The 26,591-nt window shown below is 36.1% G+C and overlaps 1 long non-coding RNA gene across 1 annotated transcript; it reads left to right on the top strand.

Moving 5' to 3' along the window:
* Positions 1–16,947: 16,947 nt before the first annotated feature.
* LOC140510512 (uncharacterized) lies at positions 16,948–26,298 on the top strand. Its single transcript, XR_011969263.1, has 3 exons — positions 16,948–17,032; positions 19,595–19,741; positions 25,949–26,298. It is a non-coding gene; the product is annotated as an uncharacterized lncRNA (long non-coding RNA).
* The last annotated feature ends 293 nt before the right edge of the window (positions 26,299–26,591 follow it).

Below are 26,591 nucleotides of genomic sequence, written 5' to 3'. Positions count from 1 at the left end.
TTACCTTCTGGTTCTAGAATATCAGGGCAGCTTTCCTTGATAATTTCTTGAAAGATGATGTCTAGGATCTTTTTTTATCATGATTTTCAGGTAGTCCAATAATTTTTTAATCATCTTTCCTGGATCCATTTTCTAGGTCAGTTGTTTTTTCCAATGAGATACTTCACATTATCTTCTTTGTTTTATTCTTTTGGTTTTGTTTTAAAATTTCTTGGTTTTTCATAAAGTCATCACTTTCCATTTGCTCCATTCTAATTTTTGAAGACTTATTTTCTTCAGTGAGCATTTGAACCTCTTTTCTATTTGGCTCATTCTGCTTTTGAAAGCATTCTTATCCTTTTGGGATTTTTGGACCTCTTTTGCCATTTGGGTTGGTTTAATTTTAAAGCTGTTATTTTCTTCAGCATTTTGGGGGGGAGGGTTCCTTTAGCAAGCTGTTTACTCATTTTTCATGGTTTTCTTGCATCACTCTCAATTCTCTTCCCAATTTTTCCTATACTTCTCTTATTTGATTTTCAAAATCCTTTTTTGAGCCCTTCCATGACCTGAGACCAATTCATATTTTTCTTAGAGGCTTTGGATGAAGGTGCTTTGGCTTTGTTGTCTTCTTCTAGCTGTACTTTTTTATCGTCCTTGTCACCAATGATGTAAGAAAATACCTATTCACTGAGAAAGAATCTATAATCTTTTTCTTGTTCCCTTGTTTGCTCATTTTCCCAGCCAGTTACTTGACTTTCGAACTTTGTTAAGTGAAGGTCTCCAGAAGCAGCCTCCTCTTCAGCAGGGGCTGCAGCTGCCCTGGGGTTGAGGATGGACCATGCTCCCCTCTAAGTCAGGTGAGAGATCTTTCCCACTGAACTTTGAAGCTGTCTTCAGCATTTGTGGGTTGAGAAGTCTGAAATCCACAGCAGCTACCTTTTATTCAGTCTCTTAAGGCCTGTTCCTGTTCAGTCCATGCCAGCATGACCCATGCCTAACTGCACTCTGTTCCCAAACCAGTACAATAGAGCCTTCCCATCAACCTTCCAGATTGTCTTGGGCTGGCAATTTGATTCAATCTGTCATTTTGTGGCTTTTACTGCTCTAGAATTTACTTAGAGTAATTTTTAAAGCTTTTTTTGAGGGGTGTGTGGGGAGAGCTCTAGCTGGTCCCTGCTTCTACTCTGCCATCTTGGCCAAAAATATAACAATCTTAATAGAATAACATGGTAAATTCAGAAGAAGAAAAAAATCTCTTTATTCACATGTAAGAAATATGAATGAGATGATAGGGAAGGGAATCAAAGATAATCCTAGGTGGTGGAGAGTGAAAAAACTCATCCAGAATTTTAAAATGTAGTCAAAAGATGGAGCCAAGATGGCAGTGGAAAGGCAGGGACTCACCAGAGTTTTCCCAAATTCTCCAAACTATTTTATTATGAATTCTGGAACAGCAGAAAAGGAAAAGATAAAATAATTTCTCAGCCCAAGAAAACTTAGAAGATTGATAGGGAAGGTCTGTCACATCAGGGTAAAAATGGAAGTACTGCCAAATCACCCTTGGGCCTTGCAAGCTATTGAATCAACAGCAGCAGCTCCCAGACCTCTCAGTCCTCAGACAATAAAGGAGTTGGACAACTGGTCAGAAGTATTTTACAGGAGTCACTTTTCTGTTGCTGGGTGCAGGACTGTTGCATTACCAATACTCAAAAAAAGATTCAAGGAAAAGGGAAAGGATCTACATGTACAAAAATATTTGTAGCTGCTCTTTCCCAGAACCAGAGAATAAAATAGAAGTTGAAATCATTCACTAGTGACCTCCTGAAAGAGATCCTAGTCTTTGCAGGATTTGGAAACACAACTTGTTTTATTATGTATTTTTAGTGAAATATTAATTCCAAATATCTCAAAACAGCACAATAATTCTATTTTTGCTTAATTTATCGATGCACTTGGTTTTGATACAAAAGATGCTTTGCAGCAAACATTAAAAACCAACCTCTTAAAAATAATATGGTTTTATTCCTAAATAATTTAGTTTTCTTATTATTTACAGAAAGGTGGAAGATATCTTTTAAGCTAATTTTTTAATCTTTTTAATTTTAAAAATTCTTGCTTATTTTTAACTTCTCTTAATCTTCTTTTTCTGGAATGCCAGCACCATAGATAACAAATTTGCTTTCAAATTAAACCTTTTCCTTTCTTATTCTCTCCATCTTCACACATGCACTCAGACCTAATTCCCTCCTAACAATATCTTCCTCAGTCAATCTGTCAAGCATTGGTTACTGTTTGATTTACTCTTCTGTTTCATCAGTAATGAGGGGTGAGTTGGAATATTATTCATCGCTCCCCTTTGCCACTTCCAGGATCTCCTACCATTACCACTCAACAACCTCTCCTTCCTTGAAGATCATTCAATCCATAGTTACTACCCAGTCAAGATTCTGGTAGGAGTTGTCCTCACACTTCAAGGATATGTTCAATGATTTCAATGTCTGAATCATGGTCTCCCTCCTACCCAACTCCTGCAGTCATTCTAGAGGACTTTAACAAACACATTGGTACTCCCACAAACATCCTAACTTCCCAATTCCTCAACTTTCTCATTTCCCATGACCTAATCCTCCCCCTGACAGCATCAACTACCCTGGTCTTGCCATCATCCACACCTATTTCACCTCTATGTTCATGAATTTTGAAATTCTTTTATTTGATCAAATCTGCTGTCATTCCATCTCTCCCTCTGCCTTGTAAACCCAATCTCTGTTCTTTATCATCACTGCAATAATCAAATCCTTCTCCCTTCAATCCTTCTCTAGACCATCACTCCCATATTGTCTAATTCTCCTCTCTTCTCATTTTGGCCCCTTAATTATTCATTTCAACTAAACACTGTTCCCCTTCTCTCAAAACTTATCCCTTTAGCCCATCAAAGATCTTTCTCTACCAAGCCTCTGACTTGCATTACTCCTACCATCCACCACCTTTATTCCTCTTTATGTATTGGCGAATGACACTTTAGAAAATCATGAGACCATGCTACATCCACTCCTATGTTCAAATTTATATTACATAATCTCAGCTAGGCCCTCACTGTGACAAGATAAGCCTTTTATACTCCATTAATCAATTCATTGTGTCAATCAACATAGCTGTACCCCCAAAATTTTCATCGTTCCTCAAATATCCCATAAATTTCCCTCTTCTCAGCTGATACATCATTCAGATACTTTCTATTAAAATCTCCTTCAAATCTATTATGAAAAGGTGCCCTTTCTTCTTGCTAAGGCAAAACCTTCTATGTACATAAGTGATCCTATTCCATCTTGCCAACTCCAGCTCATTATCCCTTCCATCATTCCCATTCTCACTGATCTTCAATATTTTCCTTTCCTACTAGCTACAGACTCACACATTTCTCCTTTATCTTCATTTTAAAAAAGCTCACTTGATTTTATCATCCCTGATAGCTGTCAGGGCTCCCTTTTTATGGCTAAACTCTTTAACAAGGCTGCCTACAATCAGCAACTCTACTTCCTTTCCTTTCACTCTCTTTGTAACTCTCTACCTTTTAGCTTCTGAACGCTGAAGGTGCCTTCTCCAATGTTAAAAATTCTCTGTTAAATGTCAAATCTAATATCCATTTCTCATTTCTCTAACTGCTTAACCTCTCTGTGGTCTTTGACACTGTCAATCTCTTGTTTCTCTTAATCTCTTTTTTCTAGGCTTTTCTGACATTATGTTTATCTGATTCTCTTCCTACCTATTTAACCACTCCTCTTTTCTACTTTGCTAGATTTCCATCCAGGTTGTGCTGACAACAGTGGATGTCCCCCAAGGTTTTCTCCTGGTCCCCTTTCTCCCTCTATACTATTCCACTTGGTGGCCTCAAAAGCTCTCATGGATTAAATTACCATTTGTATGTATGCAGATGATTATTAGATCTGTATCTATCACTGAACTCACACCTGCCTACCATTTCATACTATCTAGTAAACATTTGAAACTGAATATTTCCTAGATATCTTAAACTCAATATGTTCCAAACTGAAATCTTCCCCTCACAGACTCTCTTCTTATTAACTTCCCTATTGCTTTTGTAAAAAATACTGAAGCTTGGGATAGTACCCCCACGCACACTGGAAACTGAGCCTAACTTTAACATAAAATACAAAGTCAGGAAGTAGTCTGAAAAAAATGAGCAAACAGCAAAAAAGAACATGACCATAGAAAGCTACTATGGTTACAAGAAATAGCAAAATACAAACTCAGAAGAAGACAATGATGTTAAAATAGTTACAAGCAAAGATTCAAATGGATATATATATACATATGTAGAAATATGCACATATATACATATATACACTGACACTTATACATACATATATTGTATACATACACAAAAACCCATATATATGTTTATATGTATGTTTGTCTATATGTGTGTATATAGGTGTGTGTGTGTGAGTATGTGTGTGTAACACTGTACTATGCTTATTTTCACCTGTCATCCCTTTCTCTGAGAGTAGATAGCATCTTCCTTCATAGGTCCAAGTCTTTCCATGTTGTTGTTTTTTCTTTCTAAATCAACCAGCTCATCATTTCCTACACCACAGCAGCATTCCAACCCTGTCACTTACCATCTGAGGGATAGTCTGTGAAAGTTTTCTTTCCTAGTTTTTTGCACTGTTTCTATTCTGGATTATGTAGGTTTTATTTATATAGAAAATTTAAATTAAAATAATTGAAAACACCATTCAACAACGTTCTCCTTTATAATATAGTTTAGAGTCTAATACCATTGATACTTCCTTTACATCTTTTTTTCCTGGCTTCTTTGAAGTTCCCTGATCTTTTGCTCCTCCAAACGAACTTAGTAGTTTTTTTTCCTACCTCAGTAAATTTTTTTTTAGTAATTTATGGGGATGACACTGAATGAATACATTAGTTGGGTAAAACAGTTTTAAAAGTTATGTTGGTTTTGCCTACCCATAAACAATAAATATTACTTTAATTATTGAGATCTAAGTTTATTTGTATAAGAAGTGTTTTAATTTTATGTTCATATACTTCCTATGTCTATTTTGGCAGATACATGCTCAAGTATTTCATACTGTCTAGGTATTTTAAGTGGTCTAAAGTTATATTGAATAATATTGCTGATATAGTCTAGTTTCTCCATTTTTCACTTTTGATTATATCTATTTTAAATTTAACTTTATCTGAGATCATGATTCGTATCCTTGGTTTTTTTTTTTTTAACATAATAAAATCTATTCCTGTCCTTATTTTTTAATCTTTGTCTTTGACTCTCATTTTTATTCCTGAAATCAACATATTGTTGAATTCAAATTTATAACCTACTATCCATTTCCTTTTTATGGGTAAATTTGTCCCATTCACATTGTAAGCTACAATTACTTGTTTTGTATTTTCATCTTTCCTATTTTTCCTCACTGTCCTTCTCACACCGCTTACCCTATCTCTTCTCACTCCTCTGCTTCACTTCTACCACTAACTTGCCCTCCAATTCCTTAACCTATCCACCCCTCTAAAATTTCCTCCTTTATTTTGTCCCCCACCCCATCCCCTTGCCTTCTTATTTCTTTCTGAATTTAGAAGACATTTATACATACATGTATGCATATGTATGTATGTATACATATACATAGATATATATGTGTGTGTTCATATGTGTGTATGTATGTGTGTGCATGTATATATATACATATATATGTATCCATGTTTGCATATTCCTGATAAGAGTAAGGTTCCAGTACTACTCATCCTCCCCCAATTTGCTTCTTTGGTATCAATTTTTTCCTTTTGTGCCTCATTTGTATGAGATAATTACTCCTTTTTATCTCTCCCAACACAGTTTCATTTTTTTAGAATCACCCCATCATACTTGTCTCAACCCAAATCTTTCTTTCACACTACCCAAATATAAATGACAGTGATAAATTAACTGTTAATATTTTCACATATAAAAAGTAAACAACTTGACCTTATGGAGTACCTTATTTGGTCTTTAATGTTTACGTTATATTTTTCCTGGATGTTATATGTCAAATTTTCCCTAAATTCTGGGGATTTTGTCACAAAAAAAACCTAAAAGTCTTTCAGTTCATTAAATGTCCCATCTTTTTTTCATTGAGGATGATACTTAATTTTTTAAGTTATCTTTGATCTTAACCCCAGCTCTTTTGCTCTACAGAATATAGTATTCCAAGACCTATGAACCTTCAACATTGTAGCTCCTAGATATTGTGCAATTCTATTTTCGCCTCCATGATATTTAATTTTTTTTTCTTCTTGTGGTTTCCAATATTTTGTCCTTGATCTTTGAAACTGGCTATAATATTCCTGTAAGTTTTTCTCTGGTAATCTTTCAGGTGGGGATTGGTTGATTTTTTTTCTATTTCTACTTTGTCTTCTTGTTCTAGAACTTCAGGACAATTTTCCTTGATGATTTCTTGAAATACTCTATCAAGATTCTTTAGGAGCAAAGATGATGAAGTAGAAAGACGCATATACTCCAGCACTTACCCCACAGCCCACAAAATACCTGTAAAAAATGACTCTCAACAAATTCTAGAGCAGCAGAAGCCACAGAACAACAGAGTGAAAGAGGTCTCCAGCCAAAGGTAACCTGGAAAGCTGACAGGAAAGGTCTATCTCACAGGATGCTGAGCAGAGCAGAGCCCAGCCCTGGACACACAGCACTGGGTGGAACAGAATGACAACAGACCTTCAGGGCAGTGTTCCCAGCAGGAAGGTTCCCAGATCCTTCAACCCACAAGCGACAAAGAAAGCTCCAAAGGCCAGTGTGGGAGGGCTTTCTCAGCTAGGCGAGAGGGGAATGGGGTTCCTCCAGCAATAGCTCCAGGTGGCAGGAGCAGCAGCAGCCGTCTGCAGGCAGCTACAGGCAGTGGCCAGGAAGCAACCTGGGTCCATTGTCCAGGCAGCTCAGCTTAAAGCCTCTGGTGGTAGGGAGCAGCTGATCTAAACCTCAGTCCTCAGTGATGGCCCTGCACCCACCAAAAGCCCTGGGGAATCCAACAGCTAAGTCAAATCTTAGCCTTGAACACTGTACTGGGGAGACGAGGGACAATAGGACCCTCCTCTTCACAAATGATTCAGAAATCAAGTAATTGGCTGGGAAAATGCCCAAAAGGGGGGAAAAAATAAGACCATAAAAGGTTACTTTCTGGGTGAACAGGTGTCTCCTCCCATCCTTTCAGATGAGGAAGAACAAGACACATTGTCACAGGAAGTCAAGGCACCTGCCTCCAGTGCCTCCAAAGTGAACATAAAATAGGTTCAGGATTTCTTGCTGTCTTAGAATGTCATTAGCTTTCCTTTATCCAATTCCTGTTTTCAAGGAAAAAATGTGTACACTCTTTGACCCAGCAATATCATTCATGGGACTTTTTCCCAAAGAGATCATAGAAATGGGAAAGAGTCCCACATGTATAAAAAATATTTATAGCAGTTCTCATTGTGGTAGTCAAAAATTGGAAATGAAGGGGATGTCCATCAATTGGGGGCTGACTGAACAAGTTGTGGCATATGAATGTAATGGAATACTATTGTGCTATGAGAAATGATGAATAAGAAGACTTTGGAGAATCCTAGAAAGACTTATACAAATTGATGCTGAGTGAAAGGAGCAGAACCAGGAGAACTTTGTACACAGCAACAACCACAGTGTACAAGGAATTTTACTGGTAGACTTAGTACTGCATTGAAATGCATGAACTTAAAAAATTTCCAATGGACTCTTGAGGCAAAATATCTTCCACATCCAGAGAAAAAACTATGGAGTTGGATCACAGGCAGAAATAGATAATTTTGTATTATGTTATGTTTTGTTTTGTTCTATGGTTTCCCCCATTCATTTAAATTCTTCTATGAAACATGCATTTAAGAGGAATGTATGTGCCAAAGGGAGGGAGTAGGGAGGGAAGGAAGAATAAGGGGGAGGGAGTGGGAAAAAAACCCAAAATATGAACACTGAAAACAAATAAAGTAATTCAATTAAAAAAAGAAAATAATCCCTTCAAAATTAGAATAGAGAAAATGAAAACTAATGACTTCATGAGAAATGAAGAAATTATAAAATAAAACCAAAAGAATAAAAACAACAGACAATGTGAGGTATCTCATTAGAAAAGCAAGTGACCTGGAAAATGGATACAGGAGAGATAATTCCAGAAATATTGGTCTACATGAAAAACATGATAAAAAAAGAGCCTCAACATCATCTTTCAAAAACTTATCAAAGAAAGCTGAACTGATATTCTAGAGCCAGGAGGTAAAATAGAAATGGAAAGAATCCACTGGGAAAATTCCTAGGAATGTTGTAGTCAAATTCCAGAGTTCCCAATTCGAGGAGAAAATATTACAAGCAACCAGAAAGAAAAAGTGTTGTGGAAGCACAATTAGGGTGACATAGGATTTAGTACCTTCTACATTAAGGGATCAGAGGGCTTGGAATATGATATTCCATAGTTCAAAGGAGCTAGGAGTAAAACCAAGAATAAACTACCCAGAAAAGATAAGTATAATAGTTCAGGGTAAAAAAGAAAATGGAACTTCAATGAAATAGAGGACTTCCAAGCATTCTTGTTGAAAAGACCAGAGCTGAATAGAAAATACAACTTTTAAATAGAAGAATGGAGAAAAACATGAAAAGATAAATAAGAAAAAGAAAACATAAGGGACTCATTAAAGTTGAACTATTTACACAGCAAATATAGTATATATACTCATATATAGTGTGTGTGTGTATACATGTACATATGAATGTGTATATTATATATGTATATGTGATATATCTATATACATATGTGTGTATGTTTGTATGTATGCGTATGTGTGTGTGTTTGTACAGATAGGGGGCTCCAGGTAAACTGATTATGAAAGGAGCATACCTGAAAAATAAAATTAAGTGTTGAGAAGAATGTATTGGGAGAAAGAGAAAGGGAGTGTAGTAAATCATTCCACACAAAAGAGGCAAGAAAGATCATTTACAATGGAGGGGAGGAGGGAGGACATGAGAGGGAATAGTGAGCATTCCTCTCATTGGATTTGGCTTAAGGAGGGAATAACACACATTCACTTGGGTATATAAATCTATCTTACCCTGCAGGAAGGCAGAGGGGAAGGGGCTAGAAAAGGGAGGATAGTAGAAGAAATGGAAGATTCAGGAAAGGGATAATCAGAAGCAAACACTATTGTGGGAGGACAGATCAAGGGGGAGAATAGAATAAATGCAGGGCAGGACAGGATAGAGAGAAATGCTGTTAGTCTTTTGCAACATGGAAATACTTTGCATGGCTACACATGCATGACCTATATCGAATTACTTGCTTTCTCAATGAGGGTGCATAGGGAGGAATGGAGGGAGAGAGAAAATGTGGAACTCAAAGCTTTAAAAATGAATGTTAAAAAAGTTTTATGCAACTGGCAAATAAGTTGTACAGGGAACAGGTACAGAAATCTATCTTTCTCAACAAGAAAAATGGAGGGGAGGGGAATGGGAAAGGGAGACGTGATAGAAGGGAGGGCAGATTAGGGAAAGGGGTGGTTGGGGTGCATGCTGTCCTGGGTTGGGGGTAGGGGAGAGATGGGGAGAAAATCTGGAATTCAAAATCTTGTTGAAGTGAATGCTGAAAACTGAAAATTAATAAATTATATTTTAAAAATTACAAAAAAGAATCAGAGGGCTTGGAATACAATGGCCTATTAGGCAGAAGACCAAGAATAACTTATTCAGCAAAAGTGAGTATAAGGAAGGCAGATCCAAGATGGCACAGTAGAAGGACTACCTGTAAGAGCTCTCCCCACATTGTCCATAAAATACATGTAAAAAAAAAATGACTCTAACCAAATTCTAGAGCAGCAGAAGCCACAAAACAGCAGAGTGAAAGAGATTTTCAGCCCAAGGCAGCCTGGAAGGTCAACAGGAAATGTCTATCTCACAGGGCTCAGAGCAGAGCCCAGCCCACCCTTGGTCATCCAGTATGGCAGGGACAGGACTGAAGCAGATTTCAAGGTGCCACCAGCAGCAGTTGCAGTACTCAGATCCCTCAACCCACAAATGCCAGTGACAGCTTCAAAGGTCAGTGAGAAAGCTCTTTTATCTGGGTGAGAAGGGAACAGGTACCTCATGCCCTAGTACTGGCCCCAGGTGTTTCCAGGTAGAGGCAGCAGAGCACTCAACCTAAAGCCCCTGGGGGAAACGAAGCAGCCATTCTGGGTCTCAGCCCTGAGTGGCAGCCCTGGGGTGAAGAGAAGTGCTGACCTGGTGGAGCTGGTGGAGGCTCTGGAGAGGGAATTCTTTTTTCAGACTCTGGGCAGAAAAGCTTGCAGTAGCTCCCAGAACAGAGCACAGGCCAGGGGAGGTGTAAACTCTCTTCCCTTGACTGTGCCACCTTGGAGGAAATGAGAACTTACAGGTCCCCAGAGTATACCCTCCTCTTAACAAAGGACTCAAAAGTCAAGCAACTTGCAGAGGAAATGCCCAAAAAGGGGAGAAAAATAAGACTATAGAAGGTTACTTTCTTGGGGAACAGGTATTTTCTTCCATCCTTTCAGATGAGGAACAACAATGCATACCATCAGAGGAAGACCTAAAAGTCAAAACTTCTGCTTTCAAAATTTACAAAATAAATACGCAATAGTCTCAGGCCATGAAAGAACTCAAAAAGAATTTTGAAAATCAAGTAAGAGAGGTGGAGGAAAAATTGGAAAGAGAAATGGGAATGATGTAAGAAAATAATGACAAGCAAGTCAAGAGCTTGCTAAAGGAGACCCAAAAAATTGCTGAAGAAAATAACACCTTTAAAAATAGATTAACTCAAATAGCAAAAGAGGTCCAAAAAGCCAATGAGGAAAAGAATGCTTTAAAAAGCAGAATTAGCCAAATGGAAAATGAGGTTCAAAAGCTCACTGAAAAAAATAGTTCTTTAAAAATGAGAATGGAGCAGATGGAAGCTAATGACTTTATGAGAAACCAAGAAATTACAAAACAGAACCAAAAGAGTGAAAAAATAGAAGACAATGTGAAATATCTCATTGGAAAAACAACTGACCTGGAAAATGGATCCAGGAGAGACAATTTAAAAATTACAGGACTACTCGAAAGCCATAATCAAAAAAAGAGCCTAGACATCATCTTTCATGAAATTATCAAGGAAAACTGCCCTGATATTCTAGAACCAGAGGGCAAAATTAATATTGAAAGAATCCACAGATCACCTCCTGAAAGAGATCTGAAAAGAAAAATTCCTAGGAATATTGTAGCCAAATTCCAGAGTTCCCAGGTCAAGGAGAAAATATTGCAAGGAGCCAGAGAGAAACAATTGGAATATTGTGGAAATACAATCAAGATAACAGAAGATCTATCACCTTCTCTATTAAGGGATTGAAGGGCTTGGAATATGATATTCCAGAAGTCAAAGGAACTAGGATTAAAACCAAGAATCACCTATCCAGAAAAACTGAGGATAATACTAAAGGGGAAAAAATGGTCATTCAATGAAATAGAAAACTTTCAAGCATTCTTCTCGATAAGACTGGAGCTGAATAGAAAATCTGACTTTCAATCACAAGAATCAAGGGAAGCATGAAAAAGTAAACAAGAAAGAGAAATCAAACAGTTGAACTGTTTACATTTCTACATGGAAAGAAAATATTTGTAACTCTTGAAACTTTTCTCAGTATTTGGGTAGTTGAAGGAATTATGCATATATATATATATATATATATATATATATATATATATATCCAGAGGGCACAGGGTGAGTTGAATAGGAAGGAATGATATCTAAAAAAAAATAAAATTAAAGAGTGAGAGAGGAATATATTGGGAGGAGAAAGGGAGAAATGGAATGGGGCAAATTATCTCTCATAAAAGAAGCAAGAAAAAGCTTTTCCAATGGAGGGGGATAAAGGAGAGGTTAGAGGGAAAAAGTTAAACTTACTCTCATCACATTTGGTTTAAGGAGGAAATAACATGCACACTCAATTTGGTATGAAAATCTATCTTACAACATAGGAAAGTAGGGGAGACGGGATTAAGTGGGATGGGGGGATGATAGAAGGGAGAAATGAGAGGAGGAAGTAATTAGAAGTAAATACTTCAGGGGAGGGACAAGGTCAAAGGAGAGCATAGAATAAATAGGGGGCAGGATAGAATGGAGGGAAATATAGCTTTTCACAACATGATTATTATGGAAGTCTTTAGCAAAACTACACATATATAACCCATACTGAATTGCTTGCCTTCTCAGCAGGGATTGGTGGGGAGGGAGGAAGGGAAAGAAGTTGGAATTCGAAGTTTAAGGAATGAATGTTGAGAATTGTTTTTGCATGCAACAGGGAAATAAGAAATGCAGGTAATGGTGTATAGAAACCTATCTTTCCCTACAAGAAAAGAGAGAAAATGGGAATAAGAGAAGAGGAGGAGTGTGATAGAAGGGAGGACAGATTGAGGGAAGGGATGATCAGAATGCATGATGTTTTGGGGTGGAGGAGGGGAGAGATGGGGAGAAAATTTTGAACTCAAAATCTTGTGGAAATGAATGTTGACAATTAAAAATTAATTAATTAAATTTTAGAAATGGAGTATAAACCTTCAGGGGATTGGGGGAAATGAACACTTGGTGACATAGGGGGTTTTCAAGCATTCACAATGAAAACACTAAAAGTTAATAGAAAATTTGACTTTCAAATACAAGTCTCAAGAGAGACATAAAAAGATAAACATCAAAGAGAAATCATAAGGGATTAGACAAGATTAAACTGTTTGTATTCCTACATGGTAACTCCTAAGAACTTCAGCATGATTATGGAAGTTAAAAGGATTCCACATAGTCAGAGGGCATAGGACTGAGTTAATTATGTTAAGATGTTCTTTTAAAAAGTGGATGAGCAAGAAAAAATTACAAACTTGAAGAAAGAGAAAAGAGATGAAGAACAGAAAAATCATCACATAAAACAGACATATATAGAAGAGCTTTTACAGTGGAAGAGAAAATGGTGGAGTAGTTATGCTTGAACCCCACTCTCATGTAAATTGATTGAAAGAAAGAAAATACATATATACATACACTTGAGTACAGAAATGTATCTTCCCTAACAAGGAAGGAAAAGGTGTCAGAGAAAGAAGAAAGGAAGGGCAGTGCTCAGAAAAAAAAAAGACTTTAGAGGAGGGACAGGATTAAAAGAAATAGAAAAGCACAAACAGAAGAATATAGGATGGAGGCAAATGCATAGTTAGTGTGTGTGTTCATCCTTCATTGCCGAAGAGGACCATGCCATCAGAAAAATGATAACATGACTTGCGCTTGACTTTGTTTTGAGCAAGGGAGGGCTGATTATAATTGTGAATATGAATGTGAATGAGATGAACTCATCCATAAAATGGAGACAGCAAAATAGATTAGAAAATAAAATCTAACAATACAAGAAATGCATTTTAAACAGAGAGACACACAGAGAATTAAATAAGACCAGAATCTATTATACTAAAGTAGAAAAGGGAAGGGTAGCAAGTGTGATTTCAGACAAAACAAAAGCAAAAATGGATCTAATTGAAAGAGATAAGCACAGAAGCTACACCAAATGGCATTGCATCCAAATTCTTAAAGGAAAAGTTAAATATAGGAGAAGATAATGAAACTATATAGTGTGAAACTTCAAATTTCTCCTCTCAGAGCTAGAGAAATCTAACCATAAAATAAAAAAAAAAAAAAAGAAGTTAAAGAGATGGATAGAATCTTAGAAAAGTTACAGGTCATAGACCTATGGAGAAAACTGAATTGGAATAAAACAGAGTGTACTTTTTACTCAGCTATACATGGCATCTTCACTGAAATTAATCATGTATTAGAGCATGAAAACCTCACAACTCAATGCAGAAAAACAGAAATATTTCATGCATCCTTTACAGAACATAATGTAATAAAAATTACAATAAAGGGCTGTGGAAGCAGCAATTGAAAACTAATTGCTAACTAAATAGTCTAATCCTAAAAAATGAATGAGTATAAGAACCAATCATAGAAATAATGAATAATTTCTTTAAAGACAATGATAACTATGTGACAATATACCAAAATTTCCGAGATGAAGCCAAAGCAGTACTTAGGAGAATATTTTTATGTGTAAACATATACATCAGTAAAAGAGAGAAAAGCAGATCAATGAATTGGACATATAACTAAAAAAGAAAAAACCTAGGGGAAAAAATTAAAAGTCCCCAAGTAAACACCAACATGGAAATCCTAAAAATCAAAGAAGAGATTAATAAAATTGAATGCTAAAATATCTCTTGAACTCATAAAATTAACAATTTTAAAAAGAAACAATAAAAAGATAGACCTTCAATTAATTCAATTTTAAGAAAATAAAAAACAAATTTGAACAAAATTCAGAAATGAAAAGGATTAAAGCACCACCAATGAAAATACAATTAATCATTAGAAATTATTTTGCTCAATCATATATGAGCAAAACTGACAATCAACCTGAAATAAATGAAGATTTACAACTATACCAACTATTCTGGTTAGCAGAAAAGAAAATAGAATACTTAAATCATCCTATCTTAGAAAAAGAAATTCTACCAAATATTTAAATGTAAAGGAAGGCAGCCTAGCTATACCAGATTTCAAATATTCCAAAGCAATTATCACCAAAACAATTTGGTACAGGATAATAAACAGATTAGTGGATCAGTGCAATAGGTTACATAAACAATACACAGCAGTAAATGACCACAGTAATTTAATGTTTTATAAACCCAAAGATCCAAGCTTTGTAGGCAAGAAATCATTTGACAAAAGTTGCAGGGAAAACTGGAAAGCAGTTTGGCAGAAATGAGGTATAGAACAATGTCTCACATCATATACCAAAAAAGAAAAAAAGTCAAAATGACTAAGTGACTTAGATACAAAAGGTGATTTCATAAGTAAATTATAGGAACATGGAAAAATTTTTCTTATCAGTTCTCTCGATAAGGAAAGAATTTGTGACCAAATAGGAGATAGAGACAATCACAGGAAATAAAATGGATTCTTTTGATTATATTAAGTTAAAAAGGGCTTGCATAAACAAAACCAATGCAGCCAAAATTAGAAGGAAAATGGGAAGGGGTATTTACAGCAACATTCCTTTGATAAATGTCTCATTTCTCAAATATAAGGGAACTAAGCCAAATTTGTAAAAATTATACCCATTCCCTATTGATAAGTTGTCAAATAACATGTATGAAGACACTTTTCAGAAAAAGGAACTAAAGCTATCAATGCTCTCATATAAAAATACTTTTAATCACTATTTAAATTAAAATTAAAACAACACAGAGATACCACATCACATGGACCAGATGGCCTGGCATGACAGAAAAGAAAAATAACAAAGGCTGAAGGAGATGTGGAAAAATTAGGACACTAATCCATTGCTGGTGGAATTGTGAAATAGTCTGATCTTTCTGCAGAACAATTTGGAACTACACTCAAAGGGCTATAAAAATGTGCACACCCTTTGACCTAGCAATACCAGGAGGAAGAGAATCCTGACCTCAACAAGTTTAAATGAATATTTTTAAAAAATTGTTTAATGTTTAAATGAAATTGGGAAATATTTAACAAAACAAGTAAAAATAGTAACAAAAAATATCACTACAAATCTAGGTTTGCTTTATTTTGTTTATTGTCTAAATGTAAGAAAGTGTTCATTAATGGAGATTAAACTTAAAAGTGTGTAAACTTTTTTTATTGTTACCAGCACACCTCTACATTGCTGTATAAACACTGCTTGAGCTCAGAAGGAATGAAATAGAAGGCTCAGGGAATTAATTTGCCACCAGACTGAAGATCTAGTGACTATAGGTTAATAAGTAGTAGCAGTTGTAGTAGTAGTAGTAGTAGTAGTAGTAGTAGTAGTAGTAGTAGTAGTAGTAGTAGTAGTAGTAGCAACAGCAGCAGCAGCAGCGGCAGCAATAGCAGTAACAACAACAATAAAATACTTTACATCCATTATCTCATTTGAGCCTCATGATACTCCTCGGATTCATTATATTTAATTAGTTATTCTCCAATTTATGCTAAATATCTTGTTTGTGCAGTTATTTGCATATTGTTTTTTGCATTCAACTGTTAGCTCCTTGAGAGCAGAGGCTATTTTTTGTTTGTTTGTTTTTTAACTTTTGTTTATATGCCAAGTACTCAGCACATATCTACTACATAGTAGGTGCATAATAAATCATTGTTGGCCAGTTGGCATTGGTTCAACGTTCAGTATTAACTAGATCTAACCCTACAGTTCTTGTCAACTTCCTTAACATGAACAACACTCTTATTTCCTAACTTACCATTCTTATTCAAATATTATTTTATTTGTTCCTCACAACAACCTTGAGAGATGTCATTATGGTCACTAGAAACATGGCATGGCAAACCAAGTTCTACCAGGATTTTACAACCTTTAAAAACATATTTAAACAGCTTTGAATAAATATATGAAATTGTTTTTAGATGGGAGTGAGGGCAATACATATCTACATATATATACATATTTACCCCAATGAAAGAAATTTCTGATTCTATAAGAGAAATAAGTAGGGCAAAAAAAATCAATTAGAAATATGAATGAAAGCAGATTTTGCTGAAATGTACTCATTCCATTAAGCTGACCATACCCATATCTGTCCTGTTATTACTCCATGAACATGACTTTTTTCAGCCTGAGGAGCTATATCACAACACATCTATGACAAATCCTTAAGAGTTCTTCGAATCATCAAGGTTTTCTTGGCTCTAAGCACCAGCATTCTATTCACTATACCACACTGCCTCCTATTATTACATACACAATATTAAATTATGACGATCCTTCAGATAGTGCGAGGCCCATTGTGGTTTCTGGGTAAGTTTTTGTTGATTATGGGATGATAAAACTAGGTCTTGAAGGAACTTCAGAAAACAAGTCAGACTTTCTTATTTTACAGATCAGAAGACTGAGGACCAGGGATGTTAAGGTATAAGAGCAACAATTTGAGCCCTGATCTTCCAACTTCAGCATTAGTTCATTGGATCTTAGATGCACTGGACCACAATGGATCCTCCCTTAAGATATTTAGAATACAAGTGTATTGACATGAGGAAAAAGGACACATTTTTGTTTGTTTCTATTGATATCATTTACATTTCTAGCTATTTATACAAGCCAAGGTAGCATTCCTCTCTGCAACTTTCCATTACTGCAGTGTATTACATTTACACTAGTCTTCGTACATAAATCTTTGCATATTCATATAGTAAATTACTTCAAAAGAGCTCTTAAGAGATTCAAAAATTAACAACCATTTTTTTCAAGTTTCTACAAGGGAACAAAAAGATGTAGTATAGGATGAAAATAATCTTCATTAACAGGCAAATTTTTAAAAGAGAATGGTTTTACTAGTTTATTATTTTTTATTACTAGCTTTATTACTAGTTTATTATTATTATTACTAGTTTAATTTTAATGAATAAAAAAATCAAACTATACTATTTTTAACTAAAAGGTACAAATTGGAAGAAATGAGGATTTAAAGAGGTGCCTGGTCAGCGACTCTTTAAACATGATATTCAAGCTATTTTGTTTCATGGCTCTTTGGAGAAATAAACATTATCTATACCTCCAGAGAGTAACTCTTTAGAGTAAATTTGTATTTAGAAAATATAATTTGTAATAAATTTGTAGATTATCTTCTTCCACTATGCAGGAAATAAAAGTAATTTCAAAAATTAGGAGTAACTTATTTGGGTCAAAACTATTAGATTTAAGTCATAAAAGTTATAAAATTTTCAAATTAAGTCATAAAAGTTTCATTTGAGATCTATAGTAATAAAACTTTTGTTAAAAAAATTCATTAAATTGAGAACATTCAAAAGCTCTAATGGCCACACCAGGCCTTTAGAAGATTTTTTAGCATTACTAATTTAAATGATCTTCTTCCAGTATTCTTTTTTTTTTCACTGCGTGATTGCCAAATGAAGTTAAGTCTGCTCAGGGGTTGCTCTTTAAAAATTGTAGAAAGAGACTACAAAAACTAAAAAATCTAGAATAAAAGGAAGAAGGAAGGTTTTGGCATGAATTATTCAACTTCATTGTCAGTTTCTTAGACTCCATTTCACTGAATACTTTTTATAAATGAACTGAATTATCTTTGAAATTAATCTGCTCAGATCAGGCTTACTTTTGTCAAAAGAATGTAACATTCATGTATGACATGCACTATTCATTTTTTATATTTTAAGTTTTATTTATTCCTTTCATGGCAAGTCACTTAACCCCTATGGGCCTCAATTTCCTCATATGCAAAACTAACAGGTTGGAATAAATGACTCTTAAAGTCTTTTACAATTCTAAATCTCAGATCCTTTAAGCCTCCATTACAGCCATTTGCACATATACCTCAACTATTACCCTATTACACCTTTCTCTGAAACAAATATCAACTATTAAGCAAAACCAGAGGATATAATGAAAGCCTCTGTCCAATGAAATATTCAGAACTTCTAGGCCTTCACGTCTCTGAGAAAAGGAGGAAAGTACATTTCTTTATCTCTCTTCCAGGGTTAAGACTTACAGACTTTACAAAAGAGAGTTCTCAGAGAGAAATTTTCATGTTTAACTTATGCAATGCAAGTAACATTTGCCTTCCAGTTATGGGCAATAAAAATTTAAATCAATTCCTTTCTGAAGAAATTTTTGAAATTTCTTTCTTCCTGAATACAGAAATAGTCAGTGAAGATAAAAATAAAATATTAGAAAAACTCTGCATTGACAAATGTATTTGTGCCTTAAAATAGGGTTCCCTTTCCTGCCAGAGTCGAACTTGTTCTGTAAGTCTTGCTGGTATGATTTTAAGCTGAAGCTACATGTCTTCTAGGAACATATTGCCCATAGGTTAAAAAAAATGAACCATCAATTTTGCCTTTTACTCACAATAAAAACTGAACATTTCAAATCCCTTAAATCATTTCCCAAACCACAAAAACAGATGGTGTTCAAAAGTGGAGCTCCAGCTTGTTGTTTCCCTGAGATGAACAAACCTATGTAGCTGTACCTCTGTATTCTCCTATTTGGCACTAGAGACTAAAAGTAATCAAAAAAATATCCCTCACCAAAATGAAGCATTTGAAATAGAACATGGGTTTATCCATTACAAGACTCAGTATTTTTCTCAGTTCAGCATGTAATGAGTACTCAATATTTTCCAAAATGTCCAATTATTTTGGGATATTTTCCAAGAATTCCCAAGCAAAAGACCTTCTGATCAAATGTTTATGCTAGATTCAAAACCTTTTTTTCTGTATCTCTGACCTCTTTGGCAGTATAGCTGAGCCTAAAAATCCCTTCTTGGAATAATGTTTTGAAATGAAGAAAATAAAAAATAAAACATTGGATTAAAAAGGAAATCAATTATGTTGAAATAAGGAAGTAACATGTTTTTCCAATCCAAGTTTACAGACCTCCTGAAATCTGTCAAATTCAACCCTCTTTCTACTGTTTTAGCAACAAACTTGTATTCCTTTTCTGCTTTTAAATCCAGAAACCCCCAAAACGGTGCCCGCTTTGAACACTTTGCAAACATCTGGAAGATAAAGGAGAAAAGGCCCTCCAAAGTACCCCTACAAACAGGTTGAAATAACACCTCAAAACAAATTCTGGACGAGAAAAAAATCCACACAAGGATAAGGTAAAACCATTTCCTAGCCCAAGGCAATCTAGAAGATTCTTAGGAAAGTCTGTCTCACTGGGGTGAGAGTTGAAGCACAGACTGTACCAATATAAACCTCTGTACAGGAAATCAGCTGCAGGCCATAGGGTCAACTGAATCAGAAAGAACAGAAGCTGGTTCCAGAGCTATCAGTTTACATATGGTAAAGGGGGGAAACAACTGGTCAGAAGGAGGTTACAGGGTTCCCTTTGCTAGTACTGGGTGCAAGAATCTATTGCATTACCCATACATGGATCCAGGCCACAATTCTAAGTTGTAGTTGCAGGTTGAGGAAGAGCACTAGAACATCCAAACTTGTGGCCACAGAAAAGTGGTCCTGCTCACAGTTCCTGGGGGTCTTCCCCTCATACATAGATTTTTTTTCTAGGTAACAGAGGCCACTCTTTGCTTCATTTCTTCTTACCTAGCCTTAAACGCTGAATGGGTGTTGTCTCATTCAAACTAAACACCATCTGTACTTGTGATTTGGGAAATGATTTAAGGGATTTGAAATGTTCAGTTTTTATTGTGAGTAAATGGTAAAATTGATGGTTCATTATTTTTAACCTACAGACCTTAGATTGAAAAGACTGAGGTCTCCCATTGCATCCTGTACAATCTCCAGTTGTCCTGATTTATATCTGGCCCCTAGACCTAGATGACTTGGAAGGAGAAAGTGAGGCTGGTGACTTTGCAAAGCTCTCCCTCACTTAAATCAAATTCATTTGCATTTCATGGCATCACCTTCCTGATGTAATGGTCCTCTTTGAGAACAAAGGACAAACAGCAATAGCAGCAGCTTCTGACATTTACTCACCATGTGACTTTGGAAAAATCAATAAATCCTCTTAATCTCAAGTTCCTTATTTGTGAGATAAGGATAATTACACCTGTAGTAACTATGCCTCACAGGCACTTTGAGAATCACACGAGATAATGTCTGTGAAACTTTGCCAGCCTTAAGTGACGTGTAAGTGTCATCTATTTATACTTGTTCAATAAGATGCTGCAAGATATCTTTAAAAAAAAAGAGGACCAGAAAGTTACTGCAAGAAAGACAGAAAAAAATGAGGAAGAGGAAGAAGAGGAAGAAAAGTACCATCTTATGTGTGTGTTTCATAGAACAGAGAGAGAGAGAAAAAGAAAGAAAGAAAGAAAGGAAGGAAGGAAGAAAGAAAGAAAGAGAGAGAGAGAGAGAGAAAGAAAGAAAGAAAGAAAGAAAGAAAGAAAGAAAGAAAGAAAGAAAGAAAGAAAGAAAGAAAGAAAGAAAGAAAGGAAGGAAGGAAGGAAGGAAGGAAGGAAGGAAGGAAGGAAGGAAGGAAGGAAGGAAGGAAGGAAGGGAGGGAGGGAGGGAGGGAGGGAGAGGGAGGAAGGAAGGAAGGAAGGAAGGAAGGAAGGAAGGAAGGAAGGAAGGAAGGAAGGGAGGGAGGGAGGGAGGGAGGGAGGAAGGAAGGGAGGGAGGGAGGGAGGGAGGGAGGAAGGAAGGAAGGAAGGAAGGAAGGAAGGAAGGAAGGAAGGAAGGAAGGAAGGAAGGAAGGAAGGAAGGAAGGAAGGGAGGGAGGGAGGGAAGGAGGGAGGGAGGGAAGGAGGGAGGGAGGGAGGAAGGAAGGAAGGAAGGAAGGGGAAGTTTTTAACTTGTGAGAAGTTCTTTTTTGCTTTATTTTCAAAGTTCCAAATATATTACTGTCTACAAAGACCACAGGGAATAATAGACACATCAGATCAGACACTGGGGCGGGGGAGGAATCTCATTGCTTTCTCCCAATTTTGGCTTTGTCTCTGTACTTTGGACGATGGTCTTCTAAAGCAGAGTTGGCTGAGAGTGAGAGAAGTTTTGAGCAGTTAGCTTAATCCCCAGCAAAAGGCATAGTCTTCTCCTCCTTTCAGAACTGTAACTAGAGATTCTGCTGTGAAAAATTCAGTTGGGGAGGGTATAGAAATAAACGGTAGGTCACAAGTCCCAGTGGAAGTAGAGACTCCAGCACACAACTCAATGGTTAAGTGGAAGACTGAGACCTCAAAAGACCTCTTTTTTATGTCAGAGTCATCCTTAGTCAAAGCACAATACCTGAAACACAATACACATTTAGTAAATACTTGTTTCCTTGACCTCCATGCCATGCAAAGCAGAGGACAGTCTTCTCTGTCAAATGAAATGGAGGGTGACATTATCCTGAGAGTCTGGTCCACGACTATAATTTAGTGCCTAAATACTCGTGACCCCCTAATGCCAAAAGTCTGGAAAGAAATCAGAGGAGGGGAGGAGGTAGGAAGTAGGAGTCATAATGTTGGGGGATGGTGGATCCCAGGAAGTTAAAGTGATGGCTCAGGTTAGTGGGAATGATTGCACTCCATCATTTAGGGCTAGCAGGAGACCATAAATTTCATGAATGTTGGGTCACAGAATATCACACTGACAAAACATGTTCTTCAGCCCAGTGTTAGTCAACTAGGACAAATCTCTAGTCACTCTGACACAGTTATGTCTTCAAATTCAATCATCTTACTTTGCAGATGAATAAATTAAGGTCTAGAGTTATGACCAGCATTTTATGTGTGATCTTCCCAGGGAACTCTTCCAGGAAGCTACTTCTCAGAAGTTTTATCTACAAAGAAGGAAGGAGAAATTATTACTATATGGAAGGCACTGTGCTAAGTGCTTCATAAATATTATTTTATTTAATTCTCACAAATACTCTGAGAAGTGGTATTATTATTATCCTCATTTTATAATGGAGGAAACTGAGACAAATAGAGGCAGGGTTACACAGCTATAAGTCTCCAAGGCAGTATTTGAATACAGTATTTGAACACATCTCTCCATCACCTATACCTATACCTGCCTTCATCTAGAGCAGAAGTTTCCAAACTTACTTGGCCAACCACCCTCTTATTAAAAAAATGCTTAGCGCCTCCCTCTCCCGCAGAAAACTACTTTCATTGACCCTTTAATGGTTTTTTTGAAATTTGCATCGTTTCAAATGTATAGTTTGAAATGATGCATCTTAAATTTAATAATTTATTGAAAATTTGTGGGGGGTATTTTCCTATATTGAAATTTTGATGATGCAATGTTGTGTCATGTAACTGTATAGTATTGTATTGTAAACAAGTCATTACACCCACATATTCCTGCAGATGAATGCTGGACTTCCTGACAATGTGCAACACACTGGCCTGCCAACGCTTGCTTGTTAAGACCTGTTGGTGAACTTGAACACTGATGGGCTATAATTTGGATTTTGTGTGTTTATTTGGAAAATAATATAATCACAACAACTTTGTTGTTGTTACACAACAGATCAAACATGTACAAATAGTTTTTTTTTTCAGAATTTTCTTCTCTTCTTTCTTTATGCTTCCACCACTCCTTTATTTTTATTCAATACCCTCCAATTGCACCTAAGGGTACTACTGCTCCCCCAAGAAATTTCCAGGACCTCCCATGGGGCAGTATTGCCCACTTTGGGAACTTCTGAGAGGACTATGTGAGTGAAACAGATAAATCCAATAGCAAATCACAAGGCAAAACTATAAATAAATGGACTTAGATTTTTAGCATACACACTACAAGATGCAATAATGAACATTGTTTTTATGACATAGCTGAGGTTTAGTGACTTGTCCAGGGTCACACAGCTAGTAGGTGTCAAGTGTCTGAGGACAGATTTGAACAGAGCTGGTGTTTTATCCCCTGTACCACCTAGCTGCCCCAGATAATGAACATTTCTACAAGACGTTCCAATGAATATTTGTAAAATGCATCCTGGAAGCTTAATGTTGTACTAGGCTATGAACAATAACAAAGTTTAGATAAAGAGCTCATTCTTCAGTAGGGACATAATGTATTAGATGTTGTGTATTGTGTGTTTTATCTATTGTCCATGTTAAATGGCATGGTGAGCTACAAAATAAAGGGGTAGGTGGAATCTAAGAGATAACTTTGTTCCCCGCTTTGAAGATCAAAGAAGATATCCTGGAGGTTATCGTTCCTGAAGTGGGCTTTAAAGGATGAATGGGAAGAGTTCAATAGGTGAAATGAAAGACAATATTCCTAATGCAGAGAACAGGAAGGGCCAATCCATGAGTGCAAAGTATGAGTTGGACAAACAGGAAAGACTCACCCAATCTGGCTAGAAAATAGCAGGAGATAAGGATTTCTGGTGTCAAGTTAGAGGGGATCTTGAATGCCAGACAGTAAACTGCCCACACTAACATCACTTAGATCCAAATAAGTTGACTCTTTGAAGTACTTGGGTGACACAGTTTTTTTCCACCAATAAATACTGCCATGGCTCAAAGTACTTATGAAACTACTCTTTTTTTTATTTGCCTTTAGAATTAAATGGATTAGGAAAAAAGTCTCATTATTCCATAGTCATACTTTTTAATTCATTTAATTGAGTCTTTCAAACTATTTAGCCAAAATTATATTACCCAGTTTTGTCACATGGACTTGTCTTTGAAGAACTTTTGGCACATTTCAAAAATCAAATCTGTCCTCAAGATAAAAAATAAGTTCTATAAATAGATATATTTAAAAGCTGTTACATATTCCATTCCAAAAAGAAGACTTCCAAAGAAGTTTTGAGCAATGACAGCCATATTAGATTGTGTCCATAGCTTTCCCTTGTGGTTATACCAGTTTTATATTTAACAACTGACAGGTTTGTTGAAAAAAAATTCAATCTATTTACTATATTCTGAATATTTTCCTCTTTTCTCTTCTAGATTTACTACCTCAGAACAATATATGTTTTTATAGCTGGTGAATCATTCATGACATATTTGGATATGCATTATGGCACATTTCCTCATGATTTGGTTAGAAATTAATCAAAATTGTGAATAGAACTGAATCTTGCTGAAATGTATCAGGGCTCATTGATTGTTGAGTCTTAAATACACCGTGGTAAAATGCTAGCTAATTCAATAGAAAGTCTCTTCTTTCCAGTTTCCCTCCGGGCTTTTTATAGCATTGGAATAGCTTTAATTTATCTTCTCTGCTCCTTGACTGAGAAAGTCATCCATGCACTTTACTCTCTAGCCTTAGCTGTTCAATTTGGCCCTTATTTGTCAATCACAGTCATCCTCTGGACAGTTTCCCCTCTAGGCTGGCTCCTTGAACTTGTCTTATATCAGATTCTCAAGTTGAACTCATCTCTTTTCTTGTTATTTAAAGTTCCTAATGAGCAGTGTCTGTAACTTTTTCTTGACTATGTAAGAAACAGTACCATGTACAAATGAAAGCTTAATAATAAGTAATGATGGTGGTGACAAAAATTTACGTTTTTAACAGTACATTAAGATCTGTCAAATAGTTTCCTCACAAAATCCTCAGAATTAAGCAGTGTAAGAGGGCAAATAGTTGATCCAAGGAAATCCTTGTAGATTTGATGAGTCCCCGAGCTAATCTGATAAGATTATGATGTTCTGACTTTTGTTGGAAGGGGGCACCTACTTCAGAGGCAAACATGAACCTTGACCCCTTGCTTGCTAAAGCAGACACTGCAAACTTCTCTAGTTGCTCTCCAGTGAATAGGGCTGTTTTCTGATGATAGGTTGATTAAAGTTCAAGAGGATAGACTCTTGTTGAAAACGATGAAACCTATAAGAAAGAGAAAATATTACTCTCCTTTTCTTTGCCCTTGCCTTCCAGACACTAGTTCAGCAAAGCAAGGAAGATTTTTCTCTCCTTTGCACAGAAACAATAAATTGTGAATTTCAGGAAAAGCTCATGATGAGCCCTGATTACTCCTTTTGTACTAGTGTAAGCTAGATCAGCACCATTTTATAAATGAGGAAACTGAGGTTCAGAGAATTTAAATGGGGTAAAATTCATCATTTAAAACAAATCTAGGGTGCTATAAGCTTTACAAAATGCTTTCTTGACCACAACCTGTCATGGTAGAAGGACCAGTATTGTCATTGCCATTTTACAGATAAGGAAGTAGCAAACTTGGAAGAGGAATCCAGGTTTCCTGATTCTATTTCCATCATTCCTTCTACTACACCATGTTCTTAGAGTCACAGGACCTTGTTGGAGACCTTAAAGACCATCATGTGCAATAACCTTATTTTATGGATAAAGAAATTCAACCCAACATTCACATAGGGAGCAAGGGACCAAGCCAAGGTTTAAATTTAACTGTTCTGGCTCCAAATACAATGCTCTTTCCATTATAGGACACTGATGGGGAGGACAAGAAAGAAAACAAGAGGAAAAAGAAGAGGAGGAGGAGGAAGAAGAAGAAGAAAGGAGGAGCAGGAGGAGAAAGAGGAAGAGAAAGAGAAGAAAGTTGTGTAGATAATTCAAAGATCTTCAAAACCAGAATATCTTGACCAACATTTCACAACTAAAATAGTGGTTATTATCTTGGATAATATCAAATTCTCAGAAGCTCTGCCTTTCTTGTTCTGAGCCTCTCTGCAAACCTAGATCAGCAAACTGTGGTACAACAAGGGAATATCTGTATAATCTGACATTTCTAAAAGAAAAGCAGCAAATAAAAAAGACTGTTCCTAACTACAAAGCATGGAGGAAACAAGAATTGCTCTCATCCCAGTTCAAGAATTTGCCTATAGGAAAAGTTAAAATAATTCTATCAATCTATTTGGGCATAGGACCTAGAGAATTTTGGGGGTTGCCAGAGTTAGCATCACCAACTGTGGTATTAATAATAGGAAGAACCTTCCCCAAAAGAATTTCACAGCATTTCAAGGTTAGGTAGAAATTTGGAAAATTTAATTAAGCAGAAATGATCCCCACATGCCTAAAGTTTCCTTTTCCAATTTTAAAATAATCTGATTCTCCCCAGCTAGTATAACA

The sequence above is a fragment of the Notamacropus eugenii genome, chromosome 6, assembly GCF_028372415.1.
Source record: "Notamacropus eugenii isolate mMacEug1 chromosome 6, mMacEug1.pri_v2, whole genome shotgun sequence".
Classification (NCBI taxonomy): Eukaryota; Metazoa; Chordata; class Mammalia; order Diprotodontia; family Macropodidae; genus Notamacropus; species Notamacropus eugenii.
The sequence above is the reverse complement of the archived record's forward strand: the minus strand, read 5'-3'. Positions and strand labels throughout refer to the sequence as shown.